This window comes from Camelus bactrianus, chromosome 6 (genome assembly GCF_048773025.1).
Source record: "Camelus bactrianus isolate YW-2024 breed Bactrian camel chromosome 6, ASM4877302v1, whole genome shotgun sequence".
Taxonomy (NCBI): Eukaryota; Metazoa; Chordata; class Mammalia; order Artiodactyla; family Camelidae; genus Camelus; species Camelus bactrianus.
In genome coordinates this window covers 70,519,930-70,526,106 of record NC_133544.1, presented here as the reverse complement: position 1 = coordinate 70,526,106, position 6,177 = coordinate 70,519,930, and the positions used below count along the sequence as shown (strand labels likewise).

General features: G+C 40.2%; 1 pseudogene; it reads left to right on the top strand.

Moving 5' to 3' along the window:
- The first annotated feature begins 2,518 nt into the window (after nucleotides 1-2,518).
- Nucleotides 2,519-2,959, top strand: LOC105077040 (non-histone chromosomal protein HMG-14 pseudogene; annotated as a pseudogene).
- The last annotated feature ends 3,218 nt before the right edge of the window (nucleotides 2,960-6,177 follow it).

Genomic DNA, 6,177 nt, shown 5'->3' with positions numbered 1-6,177 from the left:
GAGACCTTCAGAAGCTCATTTGGAGAGGGTGAAGCCCAGAGGGAGGGTTCTAGAGGCTACTGCTGAGTTTGAACCATCAACTTTCCTTCTAGCTTGACCAGTTTCGTTCCCCAGGGAGGATCAGGCATTAAAAAATCTACACTGGGGCCCAATGTCTGGGAATAGGGACCAAGTCTAGAGCATCATGGGATTTACGTCCCAAGAAACAAAGAAACAATGAAGGAGAGAAGGTGGGAACTGTAGAGTTCCCCTAAGACGCAGCTTCCTGACTCGTAGGCTTCTGATTTCTGAGAGCAAGAAGGATAGTGATGTTAACAGAAACTGGGAAATTTCCAGTGGGCAAGGCAGAGGGAAAGAATAAAATGAAACGCCGCTTTGTAAATGCTTCCCTAAAAGCCCTGGGGAATCCTCCCAGGCCTCTTTCAGCCACAGGGAGGGTGCAGCTAATCTCGAGAACCTCTGCCTCTCACACCGCCACCAACAGGAATAATTCCACTTTATCTCTTGTTGTTCTCACGGTTTACAGACCAAGCTAACATTTCTTTGAACAAAGATTTCTAATTTAAACATTTTTGAGAGCTACTATTGCAAGGCATCATACTAGCTGCATTTTGGTTCCTAGCTTCTCTGTTATTTGCTTAAAAATATGAAAACACAGGGATCTGACTGACTTCACCTGTGCTAGCTCAAAAGCAAGGACACCAGCCACGAAGAACCCCTGGAAAGCTTTCTCCACAAAGAAGTATCCAGGCTCCATCCTCAGAGATTATGAGCCAGTAAAAGAGATAGGACCTAGAAATCTACACACATTAAAGTTTTTTTGATGATTCTAATGAAGAGTAAAGTTCTGAAACCACTCTTGTACTAAATATTTACATATATTTTGAATTTAAACAATCCATAGCATAAATCAGCTAACTTCCCCTTTCAGATGTACTTTAAAAAATATTAATAAAAAATTTAAACATTTTCCAAAAGTGGGAGGGGAGGAGGAGAGGGTGAGGAGACTCAGTGTGGTAACTTGTATGACACTTCAGTTTTTCCAATTCTCCCCAAATGTTCACGCATAAATCCTTCTCTTACCAGTTGGTCATCACATGCAACTTTTTTGACTTCTGACATCTGCTGCTCCTGTAAGCCACCATTCACAGTGCAAGTGTCTGTCATGCCTCCACTCCCTCTCATTGTCCGTTTTCTTCTAGTCTGAGCCGCTGTTCCAGTGACCAGGCCTTTGTGGAGCCTCATCGTTGCTACCCAAGCCAGTGACTCGCCTGCCTGAGCCCGGCGTTTATAGGCTACTCAGGTGATCCAGATAACCAGCTAGATTTGGGAAATGCAGCCTAAGTCCTATTCTCAATAGCTTGCCTCGCTTTTCTCAACAGCGCTGTGTTCCTTCCAGGTAAATAATACCTTATTCCTTTGGAAGACTTTGACACAAATCAGCAAGACAAAATATTAGTTTTACAATCTGAAACATATTTCTTCACACAGATTACCAGTGAAGCCACGCAAACATCTCAGATCTAAGTGCATCAATTAAACCCCATCTCCCCATGATAAAAGTGTTCAGACCTTGTTCTAATAGGAATCATGTGAACTTAATTCAAATTGATTAAAGCGCTTTGTTTAGATTTCACTGGATAGTTCGAATCTGATTGGACTGTAACTGGAAATTCTGTAAAGGCAGCAGTGTCTGAGTTCAAAGTATTGCTTAAAAACGAAACAAACAAATGCTATCATGTATCAATTTAAGTTCTGCCTAGCTAGCAGTAACTTCTGAAAATGCCTTTTGGGAAGAGGAATGTTTCACACTTTTAGAGCAAAGTAAAACATCTGATTGGAAAGACATCATTAAGCAAATTTTTGTGTTCTCGGAAGCTTACCGTGTCTAAACAAACATTTTTCTTCTAGTTAGTGGGATGTAGAAGAAAAGATGGACTTTAGCAGCAGATACATAATTTGATTCCCTCTACTGAGTCAGCCACTGAATTCAGGAAGAGACGAGTGTGTCAGCAGCCTAAGTGAGCAGACTGTGGGGCCCAGGCCAAAGTTCACAACAGCGTGCACCTGGCAAGAGGTAAATGTACGCATGCGCTAGTGCATGCGCGAGCGTTAAGAACACGATGCATGCGCCACTAGCGTTATAAGGACAAGAGCCTACACCTGAGCGCGCGGGGCAGCCGCTTTACTGCAATAAAGTGCTGTTTTGCTCCATGTTGGCTCCTCGCATATTATGTGGGCTCCCCTCGCCTTCTTATGGTTGGGGCAGCTCACCTCCTTGAATCCCTCTTCCGCCTCCCTCAGCTGACAGACTCCAAGGATTTTTTTTTTAAAGTTCCAAGTTAGATAAAAAATATTTAAAACCTGTATTCCAAATGGAAAAGTCTGATAGAATTTAGAGTCAAGTATAAAGATGCACAGTAATCAAACCCTAGAACTGAGACACGAATCCGATCAAAGCACAGTAGGTATTGATAATTAAGAAAAATACTACGCTCCCGTATTTCCTGCTTCGAGAATGCAATATAGATCTAACAGCTGTTACTTTATCAAGCTGTGGAACGTAGGTCCTCTCCCGCCCCCACCGCCGGGTCCCAGCAGCTCCGGGCGGCAGGAGCGGCGGCGGCCAGGCAGCCCTGGGGCCCGCCCCACCACCACGACGCCCCAGAGAAACGTCAGCTCCGCCCAGGGGACAGCGAAGGAGGAGCCCAAGAGGAGATCTGCGAGGTTGTCAGCTAAACCCGCTCCTGCAAAAGTGGAAACGAAGCCAAAAAACGTGGCAGGAAAGGATAAATCTTAAGACAAAAAAATGCGAACAAAAGGGAAAAGGGGAGCAAAGGGGAAACAGGCCGAGGTGGCTAACCAAGAGACTAAAGAAGATTTACCTGCAGAAACCGGAGAAACTAAAAACAAGGAGAGCCCAGCCTCTGATGAAGCAGGAGAGAAAGAAGCCATCTGATTAATAGCACACACCTGGTCTTATTAGTGGTCCCTGTCTTCCTTGTTGTACAATGCAGAGGAATATTTTTATCAACTATTTTGTAAATGTATTTTGTTTCTTAGTAGCTCTAGAAACGTTTTTAAGAAGGAGGGAATCCCATTTCATCCCATTTTTTAAGTGTAAATGCTTTTTTTTAAAGATGTGAAATCATTTGCTGGTTGTTTATTTTTTGATACAACCAGAAAATAGTGGGATATTGAATATGAGGGGCTTTGATTGTCTTGGGTGTCAGCTTGACATTCCATAGATGGGGGCTAGTTTTTATATCCTATAATACAGAGCATACTTAAATCACAATTTGGCGTCAGTTGTGCATTTATTTAATGTCTTGAACACCTTAAATTACTTCTCTTCCCATGTTGTTTTTAGTAGAATGGTTTCCTAAAGCAAACCACTCCTTGATCTTGGCTCTTCTTGTCGGAATTTTGTGCACTCTGTAACATCTTTGGTCGTGGTAGTCCAGTTTTCCTAGTAATTTTGTTAATGTGAACGATTGAAAATTTGAGTATGTGGTGTATACGACATTAAATTGTGAATTGGTGGGACTTATGATGTAACAGCATGTCAACATTTGATGATATTGGTACTTGATATCCTATTAAGGAAAATTTGTTTTCAAATTTTAAGCTCGAAAGTCACTGGAATAACTGGAAAAGAATCAAAGCTACGTGATTTTTTAGATTTTTGGTACGTTTGTTAAGAATTGTGTACAAATTGAAATGTCTGTGTACTGATCCTCAAAACAACCAATAATATCTCAATTATGAAAGAAAAAAGATGTGGAACGTATATATAGATTGTAAAATTTTCAGTAATGGTAAGATGTCAAAAAAGTGTATAGAAACCCCCCCTCAAAAGATAATTTGTTCATAAATGATTAGTCCTTAAAAATAGACATATTAACAAAAGACAAAAATAGATAAATTGGATTTCATCAAAATTTAAAGCTTTTGTCTTCAAAGAATGGTGTCAAGAAACAAACTACATGATAGGAGAAAATATTTGCAAATCATACATCCAATAAGGGACTTATATCTAGAATGTATAAATAACTCTTACAACTCAACAATAAAAAAGCAAATAACCCAATTAAAAAATAGACTGAGGATTTGAATAGACACTTCTCCAAGGAAGATGTAAAAATAGCCAATAAGCTGATGAAAAGATTCTGTACATCATTAGTCATCAGGGAAATCAAACCCAAACTGTACCCACTAGGATGGCTGTAATCAAAAAGTCAAATAATAACAAATGTCATTGAGGATGTGTAGAAATTGGAACCCTCACATCTTGCTGGTGGGAATGTAAAATGGTGCAGCCACTGTGGAAACTGTCTAATAGTTCCTCAAAAAATTAAACATAGACCCATCAATTCTACTTTTATGTATATAACTAAGAAAAATGAAAACACACTTTCACACAAATATTTATACCTGAATGTTCATTGCAGTGTTGTTCATAATAGCCAAAGAGTAGAAACAAATCAAATGCCCATCAACTGATGAATGGATAAACAAAAGTGGTATATCTATACAATGAAATATTATTTGGTCTTAAAGAGGGATGAAATACTGACACATGCAACAACATGGATGAATCTTGAAAAGATGCTAAGTGAAAAAGTCATAAAAGACCATATATTATCATATATATTATATGATTCTACTTACGTGAAATGTCCAGAACAGGTAAATCTATAAAGGCAAAAAAATTTTTGGTGGTTGCTTAAAGGTAGGAGTATTTGGAGGTTTTGGGGGAGAGTGATAACAAAAGGGCACAGAGTTTCTTTTTTGATGTGATGAAAATAGTCTAAAATTAATTATGATGATGATGTGTGCATAACTGTGTGAATACACTAAAATACACTGAATTGCACACTTTAAATGGGTGAACTGTATGTTATGTGTGCTATATATCTCAATACAGCTATTAGCCCCTTCCCCAAAATAGTAATAAGACATGTTGCACTTGAATTGCCTAGAGCAAAACAGAGCTGAAAATCAGTACCCTCCATCTCCTAAGTACTCCTTCCCCTGATCCTTTTCTCTATTTAAAGTCACCACAATTCATTCAGTAGCCCTTGTTGGAAACCCTGTCCCCTCCCTTTGGCTCACCTTCCATATCCAACCTAATGCAACACAGTTTCTGGGTGTAGCATGATCAAAGGAACACAGCGCAGCAACGAAAACACAATGTCAAACCGACTGAAGTTCTTTATTGAATTTCTCAGACACTCTGGAGGGACTACATGGTTCTCAGTAACACTCTTAGAAATCCCCCTCTCCTCTTCTATCCACTGCTTTTGTGCCTCACAGCTTCTCCAGCATCCACTTTCCCCAAATTTCTCCCAAATTCCTCTTCATGCTCTTGGCTTTGTATGATTTTGTTCCCTCTTAACTTCTAAGTCTCCAGTTTCTTTTTTTATTATTATTTTATTTTATTTTACTTTTTAAATGTAGGTAGTGGGGATTGAACCCAGGTCCTTGTACATGTTAAACATAGATGCTACCACTGAGCTATTCCCTCCCTACATCCAAGTCTCCATTTTCAAAGCTTTAAAGAACCCGTCTAATGATGACAGAACCCTTTCCATAGGGGTGAAACAGTAGTCAAAGCCAGCACTCTCTTGAAATGGTGGAGGTGAAGAAAGGCTCCTCCAGATACAGAGTTTATGTTAGCTTGGTTTGTTAGGAGAACCTACTTGACAGGGCCACATCTGACAACTGCCCAGGGTGGGCACTGCACAACCCACACAACAGACAGCACTCTGATCCCCGGCCCCATTCTTCCATATGGAGGGACTTCATTAGTTTCTAACTCTCTCCACTCCTTTACTCATGTTTGTGAAGGAGTGAGTTATTTGATCAATGAGATTGTAGAAGGAGCCTAACATGCCCCTGTCAGACCCTTCCTCTTTGTCTGTTTGGCTTTGCTTGCCTACAGAGACTGCCCATTCTATTTGCTCTTTGCCATGTGGTAAGGAGCCTGCCTTTGTGGGGGAGGCCTGCAGTCGTCCAGCTGTGCCAAGGTCTGCACGTGAAGGTCTAATTCATAGTTGATGTATTAGGAAGCCCACTTGGCCATGGATTTAAAGCCACACTGGCCAATCAGCTATATTAGGTAATAAAGGTGATTTTTTTTTCAATCTTCACTTAAATAAATCATATATATATATA